This window comes from Sus scrofa, chromosome 1 (assembly GCF_054392235.1).
Source record: "Sus scrofa isolate SSC_HxYL_T2T_F1_AM1 chromosome 1, Sscrofa_HxYL_maternal_Yorkshire_Landrace_v2.0, whole genome shotgun sequence".
Taxonomy (NCBI): domain Eukaryota; kingdom Metazoa; phylum Chordata; class Mammalia; order Artiodactyla; family Suidae; genus Sus; species Sus scrofa.
In genome coordinates, this window is record NC_139383.1 from 181,794,808 (window position 1) to 181,820,681 (window position 25,874).

The 25,874-nt window shown below is 38.6% G+C and overlaps 1 long non-coding RNA gene and 1 pseudogene across 2 annotated transcripts in view; one reads left to right on the plus strand and one right to left on the minus strand.

Annotated features, from left to right (window-relative positions):
* Positions 1–24,586, minus strand: part of LOC146406898 (uncharacterized) — a 465,910-nt gene extending 441,324 nt beyond the window's left edge. For both annotated transcript variants that reach the window (XR_014817940.1, XR_014817939.1), the window contains exon 1: positions 24,436–24,586. This is a non-coding gene — a long non-coding RNA (uncharacterized LOC146406898). The remainder of the gene's footprint in view (positions 1–24,435) is intronic.
* A 64-nt stretch (positions 24,587–24,650) lies between these two features.
* Positions 24,651–25,601, plus strand: LOC146406900 (transforming acidic coiled-coil-containing protein 3 pseudogene; annotated as a pseudogene).
* The last annotated feature ends 273 nt before the right edge of the window (positions 25,602–25,874 follow it).

Genomic DNA, 25,874 nt, shown 5'->3' on the forward strand with positions numbered 1-25,874 from the left:
CAAGATATACCTGTAATTAATGATCTATTGTACTTACTTTAAATATATCCAAATACATATGTAATCACATGTCATCATTAACCTCTCAAAAACTAGTTTTAAAAAAAAATTTCTTGAGTTCGAAGGCTTCAAATCATTTGAACACACGTTCCCACTGAAATTTTAACTTTTTGCATTCCATGATACTGTTTCTTTCCTCATCAGTTGAACTATGTTTTCTTTGTCTCAAAAGCTGGCTGCTGTTTATTCTGTTCTTGTATACGGATTCACGTGTTCATTCAGAGAATGTATTCCTTTTCTCCACAGCTTCATAAATGCTCACTGATTGCCCTAGCACCTTCATGCAGATGACTCCAGACTTTTCTTTAGCAATAGTGGTTTTTGTTTCCTCTTGTTTTATAAATATTTCATTGTTTTGTTATCAACTACATGACTATATTCCTATAGAACTACAGCCTTTTGTCCAAGAAAAAGGCATTTCAAATAGAAGGTTTGATAAATATTGGTAGGTACATTGTATTACAAACTTTATTTTTTAACATGTTTAATCTGGGATATATTTAATAGTTGTATGCTTTTTTGCCTTTTTGTTTGTTTGTTTGTTTGTTTGTTAGTGCTGCACCCGTGGCATATGGAAGTTTACAGACTAGGAGCTACAGCTGCTAGGCTACATCACAACTACAGCAATGGAGGATCCCAGCCTCATCTGCGTCTGTGACCTCCACCACAGTACATGGCAACACTGGATCCTTAACTCACTGAGGCAAGCCAGGGATCAAACCTACATCTTCATGGATAATAGTCAGATTCATTTCCACTGAGCCACAATGGTAACTCTTTGGGATATGTTTTTATGACAGATGTTAGGTTAAAAAGCTTTATAGTTAGTTCACTTTATTAAACACAGTAGGTCTATTTCAAAGCTTTGATCTTCCTGAACTTTAATTTGGGATATCAACATTGTAGTTCATTTGCTGGCTTTACCCAGAAGATATTCATATGATGGAGGATTACAGAAAAATGAGAATTTGCCACTTTTCAGACACTATTTTAATTTTTAAAATACTTCTCTTACTTTTGCCTTAGATTAGGATACTATGAATAACAGTAAATTAAATTAGTGATAAATAGCACCCTTGAATTATACCAGAACAACTTGACTTTTCTCTGATCCTTTTTTAGCACCTCCCCTACCATTCTCCACACTAGAATCACTTTGAAACCTAAATGTGATTTTGCTGAATGCCTATGGCATGCAGAAGTACCTGGGGCCAGGAATCAAACCCACACCACAGCAGTGGCAACACAAGATCCTTAACCACTAGGTCACCAAGGAACTCCAGCATCTCACTGTTCTTAATAAAACACTAGACCACTTAACTTGGCTTACGAGACCCTATCTGATCTAACTTACCATTTATATCTCTTCAGGTCTATTTTTTGCCATACCATCTCCTTCTCTTCTGGCTCCAGTCACCCCAGCTGGCTTTTAATGACTCTCATTCAGAAGACTTCTATCACCATAAAGATACTGAACTTTATCTAGTTAGTTCCCACTCTACTAGTTTGCATTCTTTTTTCCTGAGACATGAAGAGTATGTTAGTGGGAAAATTTCCTCCTTCCTTCCTTTCAGCTGTACCTGTGGCAAATGGAAGTTCTCAGGCTAGGGGTCAAGTTAGACCTGCAGCTGCCAGCCTATACCACAGCCACAGTAACACAAGATCTGAGCTGCATCTTCAACCTATGCAGCAGCTTGAGGCAATGCCAGATCCTTAATCCACTGAGGGAGGCCAGGGATTGAACCCACATCCTCACAGATACTAGTCAGGTTCTTAATCTGCTGAGCCACAACAGAAACTCCAGTGGTGCAATTTCTAAACTCATAAGACACATGCATCTCACACAAGATTAATGTATTTTCTGTGCATGAAATTCCAAGATTGCTATATTTTACATTAAAATATGCATTACCTCAATAAGGTTACTTATAAATGTTTAAAGAAAAAAAATCAATTTATTTCTTTTTAAAATAACTTTTTTTCTGCTTAGATGCTTAAAGGACAGACTTATAATCTCATAAACTACATATATTGTATTGTATTAAGTTTAGGGGGACATTTGGCATTTACTTCTTTCTTCAGCTTAGAGAAATTCTTCTCTTTTCTTCTTTCTTGACTAATTCTTCCAAACTTGTTTGCTTTTCTCCTTCCCCTCAATTTGTTAAATCACCAATAATACTACTGTGAAAAAAATAGTATCTATAACTAGGCTTTTTAGCACATGATTAAGAATGATTCAGCATTCAGGCTAATAAATGTATCTGAAAACTATCCCCAAACCCCACCATATTCTAGGTATGGTGACTTTAGGCAAGTAACTCAGGCTCCCTGTATCTTAGTTTTTTCATTTGTAAAATATTGAGTGTTTAAAAAATACAGTACCTACTCTACAGGATTTTTGTGAAGAGTATAGTGCTTGGTAGGATAAAAAAATGGAAAATATAGTGTTCAAGGTGCAGAGCAAAATGATGCACCTGAAGTAATAATATCTTACAGAAAAAAATAAATTTAAAATTAATTTTGGAAAGAATTTGTGTTGAATTTATGGTAATCAAGAGTAATGGAGGATGTTCACAGATCTATGAATAGGAGACCCATGGTCAAAAATAAAAAGTGGCAATAAACTATTGGAATACTGTCAAGTCCTATGAAACCTAAGAATTTCCTGCTGTCTGTATGCACTCAACTCTTGTGCAGTCATACTACGAAATGCATGTCTCTAAACACATTTTCCCTTGCTACTTGATCCTAGTTTTTGACTTGAGCCAGAGTTTGCAAGTATCTGGTCTAACTAAGCTTAACCCAATGAACTACACAGCTGAAAGAAAAGGACCAACTGTTCAACCAACAACTATATTCTTTTTCATTTCTTTGAATGTGCCATGTTCTCTCTTCTACATGGGACTCATTGAATATTAAATATGGTACTTCTGCTGAAAGAATCTCTCTCCACATCATTGCTTTCTTAAGCTATTACTCATATTTCAGATGTAATTTTAAATATCACTTCCTCTAAGACTTTGTGACCCCCATTAAGAGTTCTTTCATATAACTATTATTAACTCTTTTAGCAACATGTACCTCCCTGATCAGACAATTCATCATGCTTTACCATAATTACTTTTCTATTTCATTCGCTTGACTTTAGCCTCTTTCAGAAAAAGGACACTGTCTGTTATGCCAAGTGTTAGGTTTCCCAAACAATTAGGATAGTGTTTAATATAAAAATAATAGATACTCACCAAATATGTAAAAAGATTAATTAAAGGAGACTACATTGGGTATCTGAGATCTATTCTGTCTTATATTTTTATTTTATGATCCATAAATTTCTTAAATTTATCCTCTATTTCACAAAACAGGTTTTTCTACTACCCTATCCTATATTTACTCTGTCCAAGTGTTCTTTTAAAGCAAAAATAGTCAATCACATTTTATTCTTCAGTAACATTTTTTATCCTTTTTTTATGACTATGCTTTTAAACTATTCAATTTCATCAAATGTTCTGAATTTTATTTATAAAGAAGCTTTTTAAAATTCTCTTGTTTCTTACAGGAACACTGTTTTAAAAGGTCTATGATTTTTGTCCCAATACAGATATTATTTCCTTTCTTTTGCTTTATACTAAAGTTTTTAACAAGTTATTTGAATTATTTCCTTACGGTATTTTCCTTTGACCAGGAAATCCACATTAACCGGGGTCCTAACTTGGTTCTGGCTGTCACACTATTTCCCAGGAGGACTCAGTGGAATAGGTACCAAGAACTGAAGGAATTAAAACAGTATGCTAATTATAACTTGACCTTTGGTCCTAAACCATGATGTAGTGCACTAATGATGTGAATGAACTGACATGGAACATATGGAACACTTTTTTGGGCTCATTTGCAATAGATTAGTACTCAAAGTCAAAGCAAATAAAATGACCTATTTCCACTAAGCCATGCAAGCATCAAAATATACAATTCAGTTGAGATATGTCAGCAGTTGACAAAACAATCAACACTTGATAAAACATATCTTGAGAGAATAGGAAACAGTTTTTCTCCCCTGTCTATAATCTCCCATCCAGCCATTCCTAAACTGTAATGACTCTTGGCAAAGATGTTATGTGAGAACAAAGTGGAAAATGAGAAAAAAACAAAGATGGACACAGAGAGGGAAGGTGAGAAGAAGGAAAGGGATATAATGAAAGAGAGAAGGATGTACTTTAATAAACACCCTGACCTACTTACCATATGTGGAGATTCTATTTTTCAAAGAGAGATGCAGCACAATTCCTCAATTTCTATGATCTTCCCCACTGTGACCTTGACACTCCAAACAAAATGTGAAGTATTTCTCTACTACCTTGAAACTGGGTAAGCCCTGTAACTACTTTGAATAATAGAATCTGACAGAACCAACACTACCAATTCTAGGCATAGCCTTTAACAGTCCTGGTGGCTCCTGCTTCTTAACACTTCTCGCACACTTTTGAGATGTCTCCTCTCGGAACCCAACCACCATGTTGTGAAAAACTAAAGTCACATGGAGAGGCTATGTTTCAGTCAACATGTGCAGCTTAGTTTTCAGCCAGTAACAACTGTGAGCCACATGAATACATCAACTGGGATGTAAAATCAAGTCAGGATTTCAGATAACTTCAACTCTAGCTAATACCCATCAAAACTATGTACAAGGAAGATGGCAGAAGAATAGGGGGACACGCTCACCCTCTCCCACAAACACACACACACACAAAAAACACATCTACAGGATAAATGACTCGCACAGAACAGCAACCAATCGCTGGCAGAAGAACTTAAGCTCCAATAACGGCAAGAAGTTTGTGACATTACTAGGTAAAACAAGAGAAAAGAGTAAAGTGAGAGAAGGTGAATCCTAGCTGGACGAGTGCTCCTGAAAGGGAACTGCAGTGCTCCCGAAAGGGAACTGTGGAGGAGAAAGGAATCCTGCATCCTGGAAAGTCACCTACTTGGGGGAAAGATCAAACAAACCAGAGGAATATCCAGATGCAGAGAAGAGTGTAGCAGTAAGCTAGAGTTCTGAAAAGCAAATCGAGAACCGAACGGACCATCTGAACTACGGGCACAGTCACCAAAAATTGAGACGCCTGGGTGGGGGCTGGGCACCAAGACCTCGGCTCAGGAGGTTGGTCCCGGGAAAGGGCTGGGGGCACGGGGTGGAGTGGAGACTGCTTGGGAGGTCTAGAAACCAGTCTGTCAAGTTTGAAGGGGCAGAGACTGCCAGGGAGACTAGAAAACAAAGCTGTCGCAGAGGAAGGGAGCAATACTCTAGGGGCGGGGAAGTGGAAAGCCACATCAGAGAGAACCTGGGAGAAGAGCCTGGTCTGCGCCCATCCTGGGGAGGGGAGAGAAGAAGAGGTGGGTCCCCATAGAACACCCCCCATGTCACAGCAAGCTTACCGACCTGTTAGCTAGCAGAAAGCTGTGCTTCCCAGTGCATCCCCTCCTCCTACCCCCGCCACCCCCTACACACTTGCCGGACGTGGGGCTGCCTGCCATTTGGGAGGGCTGGCCTCAACAACTTCCTGAAGCCTACCACCACAGGGGCTGTCCCTGCACAGGCCTGCTTGCCCTTTGGAGGGGCTACACCTCCACAGAGCAGCACCAAACACCACCAGTCCCCAAGAAAAAGTCTGCAGCCCAGAAAAGCTAGAACAAGCCTAGCCAGGCCGCGAAAAGATCTGCCTAAATCTCCGACAGTCTTTTTGATTTGGCCTTTCCTGGGGAAGAGCCTCTTGGGTTTGCAGCAGCTCAGCAGCCACTCCAGCTCTCAGGAGGAGCCGCACTTCCACAGAACAATGGCACAGGACTGCCAGCTCCTGGCAGGAACCCCCGCACCCCAGAAAAGCTACAACAAGCCTGGCCGGGCCATGAAAAGATCTGCTTAATTCTCCGACGGTCTTTCTGAGTCGGGCTGCCATGGGGAGGAATCTCCTGGCTTTGAAATGGCCCAGCTAGCTGCTCAAGCCCTCGGGGGGAGCCGCACTCTTGCAGAACAGCTGCAAAGGACTGCCAGCTCTCTACAAGACCCCCTACAGCCCAGAGAAGCTACAACAAGCTTGGCCAGACTATGAAAAGATCCGCCTACATTCTCAGGCCGTCCTTCTGAGTTGGGCTGCCCTGGGGAAGAGCCTCTTGGGTTCTCAGTGACCCAGACAGCTGCTCCAGCACTCAGGGGATGCTACACTCCTGAGGAACAGCTGCCCAACACTGCCAACCCCCTGCAAGAACCGCACAGCCTAAAAACACCAGAGCAAGCACTGCATGACCAAGTGAAATCTGCTACCATCATGGTGTGGACCTCCCAGTCCTGTCTGCCCTCAAGAAGTCCTCCTTTGCTTCAGAGAGACCCTGTTAGCCCCATCAACACTCCAGAAAAGCCACACTGCCTCAAAAAAGACTGACCAACAACGCCAGCCCTCAGGAAACATTCCAAGGGAGTGACAAGGCAAACACCTCCTGGCCACAGAGAGTACAACTCCCCCAGGAAAAAGAAAACAACAAGCAAGATGAAGAAGCTGAGAAACCACACCCAGTCAAACCAACAGGAGAATTCACCTAAAACAGTCAACAATGAAACAGATCTCTGCAGTCTGACAGACCTGGAGTTCAAAAGAGAAATAGTGAAAATACTGAAGGAATTAAGAGAAGGTATGAACAGTAATGCAGATACCCTCAGAAAGGAACTAGAAAATATAAGGAGGAGCCAAGAAAAACTAGAACATTCATTTGCAGAGATGCAAACTGAACTAAGGGCAGTAAAAACCAGAATGAATAATGCAGAAGAACGAATCAGTGATATGGAAGATAGAATAATGGAAATCACCCAATCAGGTCAGCAGACAGAAAACTGAATCAAAAAACAGGAAAGCAATATAAGAGACCTATGGGATAATATAAAGCGGGCCAATCTACACATGATAGGAATTCCAGACGGAGTAGAAAAAGATAAGGGGATGGAAAATATATTTGAAGAAGTTATCGCTGGAAACTTCCCAAATCTAAAGGATATTGGGTTCAAGATACAAGAAGCACAGAGGGCCCCAAAGAAACTGAACCCAAACAGACCCACACCAAGACACATCATAATAAAAATGGCAAAAGTTAGTGATAAAGAGAGGATCCTAAAGGCAGCAAGAGAAAAACAGAATGTTACCTACAAGGGAACCCCCATAAGAATATCAGCTGATTTCTCTACAGAAACACTACAGGCCAGGAGGGAATGGCAAGAGATATTTAAAGCGCTCAAAGGAAAAAATATGCAACCTAGAATACTCTATCCAGCAAGAATATCATTTAAAATAGAAGGGGAAATAAAAATTTTTCCCAACAAACAAAAACGTAAAGAATACAGCAACACAAAACCCAGGTTAAAGGAAATATTGAAAGGGCTTCTCTAAACCAAAAAGAAAGGAAGGAAAGGGAAGAAAAAAGAAAAGAAAAAAAAAAAGAAGTAGAAGAGGAAGAACTAGGACTGAGGAAACTGCAATCAGAGAGCAGTCACTCAAATAAGCCAGCATACAGATTTAATCATGAACATAATTCAAACAAAATTTAAAAATAAAGTCATCAAAACCATAAAATGTGGGCAAGGGATGTTAGGAAGTAAATAACCCTATTTGTTTGTTTGTTTGTATGTTTCTCTTCTTAATTTTAATGTAGTAATGAAGTGTTTGAACCTACAGGACCATCAGGCTAAAACACACAATTATGGGAAGGGGTTAGCATACTTAAAAAACAGGGCAACCACAAGCCAAAACCAAACATTACATTCTCAAAAAATCAAAACAAAACAAAACAAAACACTCAAGCAGATAATAACAGGAGACCATCAAACCAAAAAAAAAAAAAAAAAAAAAAAAGAAAGGAAGAATGGAGAACCATAGAATCAACTGGAACTCGAGGTTCAAAATGGCAATGAATAATCATCTATCACTTATCACCTTAAATGTCAACAGACTGAATGCCCCAATCAAAAGACACAGAGTGGCTGAGTGGCTAAAAAGGCAAAAACCTTCAATATGCTGCCTACAAGAAACTCACCTTAGGACAAAGGATACATATAGATTGAAAGTGAAGGGGTGGCAATAAATATTTCATGCCAATAGACATGATAGGAAAGCAGGAGTTGCAACGCTCATATCAGACAAAATAGACTTTAAAACAAAAGACATAAAGAAAGACAAAGAAGGACACTACTTAATGATTAAGGGATCCATCCAAGGAGAGGATGTTACTATCATCAACATATATGCCTCAAATATAGGAGCACCCAGATACATACAACAAATATTAACAGACATAAAGGGAGATATTGATGAGAATACAATCATAGTAGGAGACCTTAATACCCCCCTCACATCAATGGACAGATCCTCTACACAGAAAACCAATAAAGCAACAGAGATCCTAAAGGAAACAATAGAAAAGTTAGACTTAATTGATATCTTCAGGACACTACATCCCAAAAAAGCAGAATACATATTCTTCTCAAATGCTCATGGAACATTCTCAAGAATCGACCACATATTGGGACACAAAGCTAACCTCAATAAATTTAGGAGCATAGAAATTATCTCAAGTATCTTCTCTGACCACAATGCCATGAAATTAGAAAACAACCATGAAAAGGAAAGAGAAAAATCCTACTACATGGAGACGAAACAACATGCTACTAAAAAACCAATGGGTCAATGAGGAAATCAAGAAGGAAATTAAAAACTAGCTTGAAACAAATGATAATGAAGACACAACCTCTCAAAATCTATGGGATGCTGTGAAAGCATTGCGCAAAGGGAAATTTATAGCAATACAGGCCTTTCTCAAAAAAGAAGAAAGATCCCAAATTGACAACTTAACCCTCCACCTAAACGAATTAGAAAAAGAAGAACAAAAAAGGCCTAAAGTCAGCAGAAGGAAGGAAATTATAAAGATCAAAGAAGAAATCAATAAAATAGAGACTCAGAAAAAAATAGAGAAAATTAATAAAACCAAGAGCTGGTTCTTTGAAAAGGTGAACAAAATTGACAAACCCCTGGCCAGACTCACTAAATAGAGGAGAGAAAGAACTGAAATAAACAAATTTATAAAAGAAAAAGGAGAAATCGCAACGGCCACAGCAGAAATACAAAAAACCATAAGAGAATACTATGAACAACTATATGGCAACACGTTTGACAATCTGGAAGAAATGGACAGTTTTCTAGAATCTTACAGCCTGCCAAAACTGAATCAAGAAGAAACAGACCAACTGAACAGACCGATCACTAGAAATGAAATTGAAGAGGTCATAAAATCACACCCTACAAATAAAAGTCCAGGACCAGATGGCTTCACAGGTGAATTCTATCAAACATATAAAGAGGAATTGGTGCCCATCCTCCTTAAACTCTTTCAAAAGGTTGAAGAAGAGGGAATACTCCCATAGACATTCTATGATGCCACCATCACCCTCATTCCAAAACCAGACAGAGATACCACCAAAAAAGAAAACTATCGGCCAATATCATTGATGAATATAGATGCAAAAATTCTCAACAAAAACCTTAGCCAACCGAATCCAACAACATATCAAAAAAATCATACACCATGACCAGGTTGGGTTCATCCCAGGTTCACAAGGATGGTTCAACATACGCAAATCAATCAGCATCATACACCACATTAACAAAAGAAAAGTCAAAAATCATATGATCATCTCAATAGACGCAGAAAAAGCATTTGACAAAGTCCAACATCCATTCATGATCAAGACCCTTACCAAAGTGGGAATAGAGGGAACATTTCTGAATATAATCAAAGCCATTTATGATAAACCCACAGCAAATATAATCCTCAATGGGGAAAAACTGAAAGCCTTCTCATTCAAATCTGGAACAAGACAGGGATGCCCACTCTCACCACTGCTCTTCAACATAGTTTTGGAAGTCCTAGCCACAGCAATTAGACACACAAAAGAAATAAAAGGCACCCATATAGGAAGAGAAGAGATCAAACTCTCACTGTATGCAGATGACATGATACTATACATAGAAAACCCTAAAGACTCAACCCCAAAACTACCTGAACTGATTAATAAATTCAGCAAAGTAGCAGGATATAAGATTAACATTCAGAAGTCAGTTGCATTTCTGTATACTAACAATGAAACATTAGAAAAGGAATACAAAAATACGATACCTTTTAAAATTGCACCTCACACAATCAAATACCTCGGAATACACCTGACCAAGGAGGTAAAGGACTTATATGCCGAGAACTATAAAACTTTAATCAAAGAAATCAAGAAGATGTAAAGAAATGGAAAGATATTCCATGTTCCTGGATTGGGAAAATCAATATTGTAAAAATGGCCATACTACCCAAAGCACTCTACAGATTCAATGCAATCCCTATCCAATTACCCATGACATTTTTCACAGAACTAGAACAAAGAACCCAAACATTTATATGGAACCACAAAAGACCCAGAATCGCCAAAGCAATCCTGAGAAACAAAAACCAAGCAGGAGGCATAACTCTCCCAGACTTCAAGAAATACCACAAAGCCACAGTCATCAAAACAGTGTGGTACTGGTACCAAAACATACAGACAGACCAATGGAACAGAATGAGAACCTGGAAATAAACCCTGACACCTATGGTCAATTAATCTTTGACAAGGGAGGCAAGAACATAAAATGGGAAAAAGAAAGTCTATTCAGCAAGCATTGCTGGGAAACCTGGACAGCTGCATGCAAAGCAGTGAAACTAGAACACACCCTCACACCATGCACAAAAGTAAACTCAAAATGGCTGAAAGACTTAAATATACGACAGGACACCATCAAACTCCTAGAAGAAAACATAGGCAAAACACTCTCTGACATCAACATCATGAATATTTTCTCAGGTCAGTCTCCCAAAGCAATAGAAATTAGAGCAAAAATAAACCCATGGGACCTAATCAAACTGAAAAGCTTTTGCACAGCAAAGGAGACCAAAAAGAAAACAAAAAGACAACTTACAGAATGGGAGAAAACAATTTCAAATGATGCAACCGACAAGGGCTTCATCTCTAGAATATATAAACAACTGATACAAACCAACAGCAAAAAAACCAACCAATCAATAGAAAAATGGGCAAAAGACCTGAATAGACAGTTCTCCAAGGAAGATATACAGATGGCCAGCAAACACATGAAAAAATGCTCAACATCGCTGATTATAAGATAAAGGCAAATCAAAACTACTATGAGATATCACCTCACACCAGTCAGAATGGCCATCATTAATAAGTCCACAAATAACAAGTGCTGGAGGGGCTGTGGAGAAAAGGGAACCCTCCTGCACTGTTGGTAGGAACGTAAACTGGTACAGCCACTATGGAGAACAGTTTGGAGATACCTTAGAAATCTATGCATAGAACTTCCATATGACCCCGCAATCCCACTCTTGGGCATCTATCCAGACAAAACTCTACTTAAAAGAGACACATGCACCCGCATGTTCATTGCAGCACTATTCACAATAGCCAGGACATGGAAACAACCCAAATGTCCATCGACAGGTGATTGGATTCGGAAGAGGTGGTCTATATACACAATGGAATACTACTCAGCCATAAAAAAGAATGACATAATGCCATTTGCAGCAACAAGGATGGAACTAGAGAATCTCATCCTGAGTGAAATGAGCCAGAAAGACAAAGACAAATACCATATGATATCACTTATAACTGGAATCTAATATCCAGCACAAATGAACATCTCCTCAGAAAAGAAAATCATGGACTTGGAGAAGAGACTTGTGGCTACCTGATGGGAGGGGGAGGGAGTGGGAGGGATTGGGAGCTTGGGCTTATCAGACACAACTTAGAATAGATTTACAAGGAGATCCTGCTAAGTAGCATTGAGAACTTTGTCTAGATACACATGTTGCAACAGAACAAAGGGTGGGGAAAAAAATGTAATTGTAATGTATACATGTAAGGATAACTTGATCTCCTTGCTGTACAGTGGGAAAAAAAAAAAAAAAAAAAAACTATTTACAAGTCGCCAAGGGAGAAACACCCAGCAGAGTTTAGTCAATCCATAGAGTTGTGAGAGATAATAATAAATTTCTATTTAAAAGCATTATGTTTATGATAGTTAATTATCCACCAATGTATAACTAGAATAGAATTTGGTACTCAGAATACCTCTACAACAGAAACTTAAAAATATATGGTATTGGCAGTGAACAGAGGATTTAAGGGCCACAGAAGACTATTGATGGAATTGAAACAACAGTGAAGAAATTTTTATTGGATTATGAGGAAAAGGTGACTTACATATGTAGCAGTTGGAAGATTAGTGAAACTTGCCTAGAGTAACATGGAAAAAAGAAAATATACCTAATAAATCGATGATTTCTGGTGAAAGAGATTTTCAGGTGCCTAAATTCATTCTTAAGTGTTTGCAAACAGAAAAAAGTTCTCAAAGTAAGAAATGAACTTGGAGGCAATAATATCAAATCTAGAAGTCTGACATTAAAACATGGTCTCATGGCAAAATTAATATCAAAGATACAAATTTTAGTCCCTTTGTTGAGACTTCAGAAATTTAATGTCATACCTCAAACACCCTGAACTATACAAAATGGTTTCTAAGAATTTGCAACTTCATAGGTTGAGATAGAGAGGAGTTTGGCTTGGGAAAAAAGTGTAGTATATGTTTTGTCTCATGGAATTGTTTATACTTTAATAAATAAGAAACTCAAAATGTTTTTAAAGGAATTATATTGGCTTGGACTAAAACAGGAATGTTCATTAGGCAAAGTCTCCAAGCCCTCAGGTTTCTAATGCAAACATGAGCCATTTCATATGGATAATGAAGCCAGGGTCCCCTGAGCACTACTTCCAACAAGCAGGTCAGAAAACTAATCAAAGAAGTGGTAACATGTGTTTGTGCTGGGTTCCATAATGCTACAGATCACTGCCTATTCTTAAGCCTCCTATTCTATGTCCATTATTATGGATATCCTATGTAAAAACTACATGCTGGGTCTGAAGCAGATAAATAACATTTTTATAGGTTTCAGGATCAAGAAGAACTACTTGAGAAACTGTTCCCAAGGAATCAGTACACGGACCTGGTTTAGATGTGAGATCTTGGACACATGGACTTGACTGCCATATTTACGAGACTTTAGTAAGGGTAAGGAAGGAGATAGGTGTATTTTGCTTGTGGGAGGGATGCAAACTGTTTTGATATGAGAGTAGACTACTTATTGCATTTTCCACAAATAGCTCCAACAATCATTTCCCTTCCCAGATGCTCTTACGCAATGTGAACTTCTCACCCCATCAAAAAAGTAGAGGCTATTTCCCCATACCCTTGATTATGGGCAGGACACACAACTGCCTTGAGCAATAGAATGTGACCAAAGAGTGAATGTGAATGTGTCACTCTGAATATAACTGTCAACTTATCTGGAAGCTTCTACTTCTTCCTTTCCTTGGGACATTCTCTTTCAAGAACACAGTTTTCATTCTCTGAGAAATACTAGCTGCACGGAGAGGCCACATAGAGAGTCTGATTTTCCTACCAACATTCAGTATCAACTCTCAACCATGTGAGTGAGGCATCAGTCAAACCTTCAGTAGATTCAGCCCCAGCTGATATCTGAACACAACCACATAAGAGACATTAATAGAGAACCACCTCACTGGGTGCAGGCAACCAATAGACCTCAGAAAGCTAGTAATTTTGAACATGTTGTTTTAAGCTATTAACTTCTGAGGTATTTTGGCACACAAAAAATAACTAACTGGAAGATAAATCCACAAGAAGAAGAGAGAGAGATTGAGAATTGTGCTGAAATTTTAAGTCATTTGCTGGCTCTTCCCATAGGGAATACATTTTAATTTTCCATACATAATTATCTGGATACATGAATTAATATTCGATAACTATTTATTATGTTCCAAGTTATACACCAATTTCTTACATGAATATCCTATTTATTTTACAGATCAACCCATGAGGTGTTATTTTTTACATTATTTTTTGCTATTTCATTTACAGCTAAGTTGAAGCTTAATGAATTTAAATATCTTTCCGAAAGTCAAATACTTGTTAATTACTTGCAGATTAGAGATCCATTCCCAGATCTGTTTGACATTAAAGGCTATGATTATTACTACTACCTAATATGATGTATAACTACAAAGGTCATCACTCTTCTCCTACAGCAGAGGTGTTTCTTATTTTTGAGAGAATGCAAATATTATCAAATAACTCCTGGAAACAAACACTAAGTCGTGTAAGTTTTCTTATTTACCCTAAAATGGGGGGAGGGTGTCTGTGTTTGCCATATTGGGAGTTGATGCCACTTTATACTACCAGTTAAGTAATCCAGACTCTTGAAACAAACAGGAAGGTATCTGAGTCATGGACTGTCCCAATAGGTAGCTATTTTCTCTAGAGCCTCCTACTTCTAGAGTCCTATGTAGGAGGGCCAGCTGCCATGACACAAATATAACTAGACCTTGTGCAACCTATTTCCTGGAGTTGCTTAAAGAGCTGTTGTCCCAGTTGCACCAAGAAAGAGTCACAAGAGAGTTCCTGTCTTGACTCAGTGGTTGATGAACCTGATTAGTATCCATGAGGATTCGGGTTTGATCCCTGGCCTCGCTCACTGGGTTAAGGATCCGGCATTACTGGGAGCTGTGGTGTAGGTCACAGATGTGGCTCTGATCCAGGGTTGCTGTGGCTGTGGCGTAGTCTGGCAGCTACTGCTCCAATTCGACCCCTAGCCTGGGAACCTCCATGTGCCACAAGTGCGGCCCTAAAAAGACAAAAAGAGTCACAAGGGGAAGAGGTCAAAATTCCTATCTTAATTGTCATGTGTACCTTTGGTGCACATACTCTAAATATATGCTATGATTACCTGTAACTTATCAGGTATTTTACTGCATACAAATACAGAGCACTTCATTTTGAAACTGCTGATACAGTAGAGTACAAAATGGCCAAAGATGACTTTCACAATCTATCGTATATCATCACACTGTCTTCATCTCTGTGGCTTCCAAATGTAACTGAATCTTATTTTGTTTTCACATTTTTAGAAAAGTGGATTGTGAGTCAACCATTGTTACCACTCTTCAACGTCATGCCATATGCACTTGGTCTAGCAAAAAAACTTTGATATTTATTGGCTGTGGATAGGACCCACTCTTTTTTCCACTTTTATATAAATTTCTATTTTTATATTACTTTAATTATTACAACATTATTACATATAATCCTTTCAACAAGATGATGGGTGTTATTCTCCACATTTTATATGTAAATAAATTGAAACTCACTGTGGTTGAGTAAGATGTTACAGATAATAAAACTGAGAAGTGGAAGAGTGAGAGTGTGCACCCTGGCCTGTCTGACCCTTCTTTCCCATCCTCTAGTCATTTATGAGATACAACTTGTCATAATTACATTTTTAAAAAGGGTGCTTCATAGAAAACAACCGCTATTGTAGACAAAATTCTTGGGTTTAAATGTCTACTTAGTAACTCACAGATTATGTGACCTTAGTCTCCTTTAGATTTATCATCTATAATATAAGCAAATTATCATGATGAATACAAGGATTCTCTAATAGAAGCCCAATACCTAATAATTAGGGTATTGCCAGTTACCTTTGATTCTTCTCTCACCTTCATTTTCAATCAGTTAACAAGTAACATTAATTCTAGCTCAAAAACCTATCAAAATCTTCAACTTTTTAAAATTTACATTGCCAAAAACTACCTTATTTTTTTATAGACAATGGTGATCACCTCCCAGCTAAGCTCTCAGGCCAGAACGGTTTCCAGAATAACGTTTTTAAATTCTAAAGCCACGTCCTCAACAACTGGCCATACCCAGTAGTTCTAAACTCTAGTGGTCATGTACCTTCCACTGACTGGAGAAAAAGAGATGTACTCTTTTGAGAATAACTTTCCATATCCCCATGCTATGTGCTAATGTTCATATAGCCCACTCAACCTCTAATGATTTCCTTATTCCTGCTGGATGAAACCCTGAAGCCAGGGATCAGCTGCCATTTCTTCACAGAAATAACTCCCATTGTGACTCTGTTCTAATTCATTATAAAAACTTATTTTTACTAAATGTATTAAAACATTACTAAACTCTGCCTTAAACCAAAATTATGTGAATGAAAACTTCAAGTGAGCATAGATAACACTGCATTGCTATTTCCTAAGTCCTTACACATCTTGTGAGTTTAAATTTGTTGAAGATTATTTTCCTCCATAATTTTTTATTCTTGTCATAGATTTTCTTTTTTTTTCTTCTTTTCTGTGGGGGTGGGGGGACGGTTCCACACCCGAGGCATATGGAAGTTACCAGGCTAGGAGTCGAATCAGACCTACAGCTGTTGGCCTACACTACAGCCACAGCAACGGAGGATCCGAGCCACGTATACGACCTACACCATAGCTCATGGCAACACTGGACCCTTAACCCACTGAGAGAAGCCAGGGGTCGAACCTGCATCCTCATGGTTCCTAGTCGGATCCATCAACCAGTGAGCCACAAAGGAGACTCCCTAAATTTTCATTTTTAATCCCTTTTAAAAATTCCTCTCCAGTCTTCTTACTCTGGAAAGATTCACTTTCAGGACTGCAAACATGAATACGAGGACGCATCAAGTGATTTTTCCAATGAAGCCCAGGAAACGAGTTAAGACGTGATTTTGAAAAATAGCACCAGTCAAACATAATTCTAGAACTGGGCAAACAAGACATTTCTTGTTTCTTTGGGGAGACTCTCATTGCCAAGCCGGAAAATGATAAAGTGTTGATCTCTGTGAAAAGAGGCTCAAGCATCTTGAGTTTTTAGCTTGAAAGTGGCCATATGTATACATCAACTTAGTGAAAATTTTCTAGTTACTATAGCACATAAAACTTATTGTGCCTTTTCCCTTTGATTTTTTAAAAATTTGAGTGAAGAGTATTTTCTTAAATATATCTGCAATCTAAGTCATAAATCAAAGCACATGTACTACTCTATAAAAATTCAGAGGCATTACTAAAACTGAGATAATTCAACAAATTGTAAAAAAATTTGTCAAAGCAATAAATTACTAGTGGTTTAACCTTTGGTTTATTTAATATAATTTAATAATAATTGTTTATTATTTTAATAATTAGGTTTCCACTAGAATTTTTTCTTAACATACTTGAATGTGATATAATTTTATGAACAAATTAGCAATTTAGGCTAAAGAATCCTAGCCATTTTTGTGTCAGACATAGAATATAACACCCTGCCAAAAGGAAATTAGATTTTAAAGTAAGGTTATTTTGAAAATTTATTTGTATTACCATTTCTAAAATCACAGGAAAATGGAATCAAAATGTACACAAGGTAACATAGAAAAGCAGGAAAAAAAAATCACTTGATAATACAATTATTCCACATACTTTAATATACTTTTTAATGTGTGTTTGTATATATCAGATTATTTGTAATACCTATATGGATAATATCACAAACCATTAATATAGTTTAAAATATACTTGTTAAAATACCAAAAATAAATCAACATTGTGGGATGCTGCTATAATCTTCTACTGGTGTGTGACTGATTCTATTTTTGGCTCCCATTTACTTGTGAAAACTAGAATCAGCATCTCTAATTCATCCTGGTAGGTCTCCAATTTGTAAAGCAACAGAAAGAACAGAATTTGCTGCAGATTTACTTACAGTGGCACAATGATTTATTTTCCCTTTTAACATGAAATTTATATTTTTAATGTGAGAAAAAAACTTTAAAATGAAATGGAAATAAGCTGTCTTTCCTTTGTGGTTAATGCCCAGAGTATTAACGGGACATCGAGATGTTCTCTCCAAAGTAGCAGAGCCAGCAAACTTCAAATACCTCTGCTGCCTTATATTTTTGCATTTCAAACCAAATTTACGTAACCCTTATTTGGAAACGGGGCAATAACACTTCTGTAAGTTACTTACAGAAAAGTCCTCAAGTATTTAATAAACCTCTATTCAAGTAAATCACAGTTAACTGCTACAGCACAAATCAAAAAAGTGTTACTGCACTATAACCAATCATGCTTTTGCATATATATTTATTATATTTGTGGAAGATTTTAAAACATTTAATATAAATTCTTGACTATTTTAGCATGAATTTCTATTTAAGATTCCATTCAAATGTTAGTAGGAGCATGCCCCAAAATATTTAATGCAAAAATTAGACTGCTACAGAATACTTGATACGGCTTAGGTATCCTGAACTAAAATTAGTTGTGATGGCAATGCTTGGACATGTAAACTACTTAAAATCAATTCAAAAATTAGAAAAAGAGGCATGGTAGACCCTTCTACTTTCAGCTTCAAAATATAAAGATCTTGGAAGTGGTCCTTCTCATTCTTACAAGAAGAAAAAACCTGGACAAACTGAAAAACAGTGGCATTTCCTGACTCCATTAGAAAACTTTGGTTTCAGGGCAAACCACCACTGTTAAATCTGGAGGGAAAGGTCAATCCGGGGAATCAGAGCCACGATCTTCTTCCCTGGAGCAGAAGCTGCTAACGCCATAGGCTAGTAGGAACACTTAAATGGTAGTTTTGATGAATTGCTACAGAGTGAAGACCAGAACTTAAGTGAAAAACTCCTGGTGGCTTCAAAATTATGGGGCCCATAGTTTCATGAGCATTCCTTCCAGGAACTGCATCGATTTCTTAGGGTGAGTATCCAAGAAAGATCCACTGCAGCCATGCAGGGGAAAAGGAAATCTAACGTTATTAAACATGTCCAGAGCTTTCTCCATAACAAAGGCCTATTCTCCTTGAGACAGTATTCTGTTAGAGCACAATTTTGAACTTTTACCTAAATTGGGGAAAGAAATTCCCCCCAAATATAATCTCCACTAGACATATTATCTAACCTAAGAAGAAAAAAAATAATAAGCATGGTTTAGGGTGTCAAGGAAATAGATTGACAACACTGACATCAGGAAAGAAGGTAAGTGTCGGAGACAGAAACACTTGTGAAAGCCTGAGACAAAGGCCTGCTGAAAGACTAACATTTAATTGGATTGTAGAATTTTCCTTCTCCCCAACACTTTACCACCACATTAAGGCTGCTCCAGTAGATAATAGCTGAAAGAGCTAGAAGATGCATTCTCTCTCTGAGTGGCAGTATAGAGAGGACCCAAAGAGGAGAGATAAGAATCAGGACATTAAAGGAATTTTAACTCTCTAGCACCTATAGTTACAACGAACATTAAATGCAACTCAGCTTCTAGCCAGAATAATGCAAATTCACACACTAAAATCTGATTTACTTCATTTTCTATTACCCATTATAACCTGTCTTTTCTATAACAAATTAAAAGCCATGCCAAAAGGCAAGGAAAAACGTTGTCTAAAGGGATAAAGCAGTATCAGAACCTGATATGACCTGGATGCTGGACTTAGTGGATTTAAATTAAGAATGATTAATATAGTAAAAAGTTCTAATGGAAAAAAGTAGACAACATGCAGTGACAGATGGGCAATATTATCAGACATGGCAACTACAAGAAAGATTCAAAAGTAAATGCTAGAAATCCAAATGCAGTAACAGAAATGAAGAATGTCTTCAGTGGGATCATTAGTAGCAATCCATGAACTTAGAAGTATATCAATAAAATTCCCTAACTACTAAGAATGAACTATAATGTAAACTATAGACTTAGGGTGATGATGTGCCAACGCAGGTGCACTGATTGTTAAAATTGTCTCATTCTGTTATGGGATTTGATTGTGGAGAAGGTTGTACATATATGGAGGTACAGAATATGTGGGAACTGTAGGTTTCCTCCAGTAAGTTCTATCATGAACCTAAAATTGCTCTAAAAAAGTCTCTTAAAACAAACAAAAACTTCCCACACTGACATGAAGAGAAAAAAAGTTAAAAAACTAAAAAGAACAGTAGGACAATTTCAAAAGTTGTAACATATCTACAATTGGAATAGGAGAAGAAAAAAAGAATGGAACAGAAAAAAATACTTTAAGTAGTAACAACAGACGACAAATTGAAACTGTAATGAATGAGGTTTCGGTTGTGAGCAGCAGGTTAAGAACACAATGTTGTCTCTGTGAGGATGCAGGTTTGATCCCTGGCCTTGCTCAGTGGATTAACGATCCAGCATTGCCGGAAGCTGCAACATAGGTTGCAGATAAGCTCGGATGTGGTTTTGCTGTGGCCTAGGCCTCAGCTACAGCTCTGATTTGACCCCTGGCCCAGGTCCATATGCCACAAGAGAAGCCATCAAAAAAAAAACCAAAAAAAAAATGTAACAGAGTAATCATAGTGCAGAGATACAAAAATGGGGTCAGAAGGCTATTTAGGGTCTGGTCTAAGACACAACTGTGAACCACTGAGACCTTGAATTTTCTCTGAAATATATTAAACCCAGATACCACTAGGTGTTTTTGGAAGAGCATGCACCAGCTCCAACTTTCTGGTCTCAAGTCCCACTGCCTCACCTCCACCCCTGTAACTATGCAACCATTTCAGACCCCAACCAATCCTTGCTTAACAAGTATAACAAGCACCCTTCTTGACAGCTCTGATAATTATTCCTAACAACTTACGTGACTGTGGCCTTGTAGCTTTTGACTTTACAAACCTTCACCAGTTTATAGTCTGGTAGAACACAATTCAAGTGCTCACTGAATCTGTCTCTCAGGCTGCAGTCCTAAGCACAAATAAAAATGCTTCAATTTCAATCTGATTTCCATTTCTGAAACTTGGTTAACAGGGCTGAGTATCTATTAAAATTAATGGCAGTCACCAAAACACATACTATGGAAGCTCAAAGAACACTAAGCAGGATGAACATAAAACATTTAAACTATAGAACACCAAACAGAAAAATAAAATAGTGAGAGAAGCAAGAAAAAGAGGAATGAGGATTATAGTAAATTTCTCATTAGAAATCATACAAGAAGAAAGTTAAGCACAATAAAGAACTTAAAGAGAAAAATATGCCAATCTGGAATTCTATATACAGGGGAAAAAACTCTTCATAAGTGAAGGAGAAATGAAGACTTTCTCACACTATCAAGAAAAAGGAAATTAATTGCCAGCTTATTTGTCTTTCATGAAATGTTAGGATTTTAGGCAGAAGGAAATATAGGTCAAAACTTCAATCTGCATAAACAAAAGAATACTATCATAGAAGGAATAAAGGTAAAATAATATTATTTTACTCAATTGATCTAAAATAATTTGCTTAAAGTAATATTTATAAAAATGTATTGGGTGATTATAATACATGGATAAGAGAAATGAATGAAACTAATCACTATGGACTAAACTATGTACCCCTAAAACTCATATGTTAAAATCCTAACCCCAATGTGACTATATTTGGAGAGAGGCCCAAATACAGTCCTTAATTAAGGACATAATTAAGATTGAAGACATGGCGTTCCCATCAGGTCATGACTCAGCAGTTAAGGAACCCTTCTAGCATCCATGAGGACACAGATTTGATCCTTGGCCTCGCTCAGTGGGTTAAGGTCCTGACATTGCTGTGATCTGTGGTATAGATTGCAGATGTGGCTCGGATCTGTCTTTGCTGTGACTCTGACATAGGCTGGCAGCTATAGTTCCGATTCAACCCCTAACCTGGAAACTTCCATATGCCGTGGGTGTGAGCCCAAAAAGACCAAAAAAAAAAAAAAAAAAAAAATTTTTGAAGACATAAGAGTTGGCCCTTGGGAGTTTCCTTTGCGGCTCAGCAGTAAGTAAGGAACCTGACTAGTATCCATGAGGATGCAGGTTCAATTGCTGGCCTTGCTTAGTGGGTTAAGGATCCGGGGTTGCTGTGAGCTGTGTCATAGGTCACAGACATGGCTCAAATTCCATGTTGCTGTGGCATAAGCAGGCAGCTGCAGTTCTGATCTGAACCCTAGCCTGGGAACTTCCGTATGTGCAGGTGCAGTCCTAAGAAGAAAAAAAAAAGGAAGAGTGGGGCTCTGACTCAGCAGGATGAGTATCCTTATAAGAAAGGACATCACAAAGCTGCTCAGGTTCTCTTTTTGCCACATGAAGATGTAGGAAGAAGGCAATCATTTACATGCCATTAGGAAAGCTCTCACCAGAAATCAAATTGCCTGTCACCTTGTTCTTGGACTTCTATTGTTTAAAACTGGGAGAAAATAAATTTCTGTTCTTTAAGCCATCTAGTCTATGGTATTTTGCTATAGCAGTCCAAAACAACCAATACAGTCATATAAGAAGCAACAAGAGAAATTGGCAATGTTCTGAGTATCTACACTATGTTTGAAGTCCAAAAATGAAGGTGGACTTAGAATAAATCTTGTAGAATCTAGGGACACCACTAAATATTTTTTTTTAATGGTACAATGATATGCTAAGAGAGGAAATAATATGGAATCGTATAAGTGCTCAATTACAATAGTAGATAATAATCCAATTGTAATAACAATCATTTTCAAAGTGTTCTGATGAAAAAAAAAGAAATTGTGACAGTAGTTTTAAAAATGAAAACAAAACTTAGAAATCTTATCTACAAGAAACAAACTTTACTTATAAATACTACATGTAAGTGAAAAGTAAAGGAATGGAAAAATATCTACTAACAATAATCCAAAGAAAGCTGGAGTAGCTATAATAAATTCACATTAATCTCATTTTAATCCATAAAAACATATTCCAAGGAAGGAAAATTATCCAGGATAAAAAGGTCATTGCATAATGATAAAAGGGTCAATTTATCAAAAGGCATTAAAATCCTCAACATGGATGCACATAACAAAGCATCAAAATACAGTTGGAAAAAAACACTAAAATTGAAAAAAGAGATGCATTCACTATTATATTTAGAAATATCAATATCCCTTTGTCAGTTGATAATCATTTTAGCATAGATTTGCATAATCTGAACAGCAATAAACTTGTTCTAACAGACATCTATAGAATATTCAACAACAGCAGAATTCACGTTTTTCTCAAGCTCACATTGATATTCACCTAGTGGACTACATTCTAAGCTATAAAACATACCTTATTTTTAAAAGAATAGAAATTATACAAGGTATATTATCATTCCACAGTGGAATTAACTTAGAAATCAGTTAACATAAAGATAGATAAAAATCTGCAATAATTTAGAAGTTAAATAACACATTTCTAAATAATTTGTGTCAAAGTGCGATATGCCCCACCAGAGTGCTTGCACCTGGACAAAGAACTCCTTGAGCAATAAAATACCAAAAAACTTCAAGGGACTAAAAATAACTGCACACCTGAGTAGTTGGGGAATTTATGAACAAAAAGATACAAAAGGACCACAAACCATCTGCCTTTCTTTGGTGCCAGGTGCAAAAGCAGGCCACTGAGCACACCAACACCAAGGGGGTGCCCAACCCAAAATCTCACTCCCCTCCTTACCCTATTTAAGGAATCTGCTGTCCAAGTGCACCTGTTTCTTGTTTTTTCGCCTTCATGCTGAAGCAGGAGCTCCATCAAAGCCTCACTTAACATGGCAGCCAGCCTATTATCAATTTCTATTGATTAAAGAGTCCAAAGGCCCAGGTCACAGGAAAAGAAGTCCTAAGAGAAATCGAAAAATATTTTACATGAATTTAAATTAAAATACGACTTACTAAAATTTGCAAAAGGCAACTCAAGTGGGCATAGAAGAAAATGTTTATAAATTTAGAAACTTCCTACATCCTTCAAGCTCTCTCTCCAGACCCCAGGAAGGAAGTCTGGAAAACCAAGTGGCATCTCCAGGAAGAATGCCTGGCAGCTCTGAGCAAGTCTTGGAGGAAAACGTTCTCATTCCACAAAGAAAAGCATTTCATAAACGTCGGAAATCCTAGAAGGCCCTTGGAGGATGGCGTCGCAGGAGAGGAGAGGACTGCTCAGGCACAGCACCTCAGGAGAAAGCTCCCCAGGGTCTCTGCTCCTCCACACTTGCCCCGTGGGTACCATCATTTGGCCTGTCTTCTCAAGGCTGAAGGAGCCATGTCCCCAAGTCCTCAGAAGGGCGAGGCCTGTGGGCAAATAACTGAGGGCTCATGGGGCTAGAATCTGACTACTCTGAGGACATGCCAGCAAAAGGCCGCCCCCACCAAGGAAACTGGGAGAAGGGCCACCCTGTCTCCCTCTAAAACCCGGCAGATGAGGGTTCCCCTTCTCCTTCCCCAGTCTTACAACCTGGACTGGAACAAGGTGGATGACCCAAACTTTAACCCCTTCGCAGGTGGCAGAGAGACATGGGTCCTCGAAGGCCCTCAGAACACCATGACGAGGACTAGGGCCACAAAAACTCACCTCAGGGAGCAAGGTGCTTTCAGCCTCAGGTGCTTTCAGCCTCCTCTGGATGACACCCCTGTGCTGTAGACCAGGGCAGGAACCGCAGGAACCCGGAGCCGCAGGCCAGCAGGGAAATCACGGAGAAGCTGGTCAGTGAGCAGTGGGCAGCGGCGAACTTCCCCGCGCAGCCGCGCCTTGGCTCCCGGGCGGGGCCCGAATCGCCTTGGAGCAAAATGAGGAGCACCTGGAGACCTGCCACGGTTCTAGGCACCGGCTGAGGCAGATTCTCTAGAGCAATTTGGGATGTTCTCTTTTAAGGAACCAGCCTTGACGAAACAGTCCTTATACCTCAGGTTCCGCTGGCTCTTTAAGGACGTCCCCGAGACTCGTGCGTGCCCGGGCCACTGAGAGGAACCTTTGGGCAGGGTCTGCGCCCCTTCCTCAGGAAGTTGCCTCGAGGGGAAGCCAGCTGAACCTGGTTTCTTGGGAGCTCGGGGTGTTCCTCTGCTGTGCCCTCTCCTGTGTGTCCTCGGGCCTGGGGATCCACTGCTTCCCAGGGTCCCATCATGGCCTTGCTGCTGCACTCCCAAAAGGACCTTCACGAGACCCTGTAAGTGCCACAGAAGAAGCTGTTGCTGAAGAGCAAGTATGAGGAGCTCCATGTGAAGAACCTGGAGATGGGGACCACGAACCTGGAGATTCAAACCAGGAACGGTTTTGAAGGGATCTTTTATCACACAATGGAGGGGGCTCAGAAACAGAACTTGCAAAAGCCGAAATCCAGAAGGTTCTGAAAGAGAAAAATCAACTTACTGCAGACCTGAACTCCATAGAAAAGTCTTTCACTGACCCCTTCAAGTCGTTTAAAAAACAGGAGGAGGTGATAGAAGGCTATTGCAGGAATGAACTGCTGAAAACGTTGTGTTGAGAACCTCATAGTAGGAATTGAAAAGGAAGGCCAGAGGTATCCGGCACTGAAGTCTTGTGCAGGAGAGAAACTCAAGCTGGCAAAGGAAGAGATGGCTGGGGTCCCGAGCCAAGCCCAAGCAGAGGGCCTTCCAGACAAGCCTGAGGAAGGAGCAGAAGCACACCCAATCCTGGAGAAAACCATTTAACAGAAGACAGAAAATAGCAGTAAATGGACCAGAATCTGTGCTGACCTCATTCCCAAACTGGAGAGCTGACATAGAAGTCGGGAAACTGGGAAAAAGAACAGAAATCAACTTCATATGTGCATATAGAAATTTATGCATATAGAGAGGTAAAAAGTATGACTATATTTACATTTGTTTGTTCTTGACTGTTTATAACCTCTTTGTGGTTACCTTAAATATCAGAGAAGTGATCTGAGCTCTAGATTCCATGGGCCTTGCTTTAAATTTCTCAGGGTATGAGGCAGAATTTTAGCAATATATAAACATAAAATAAGCTTGCCACTTAGCAATGATAGACTAAAA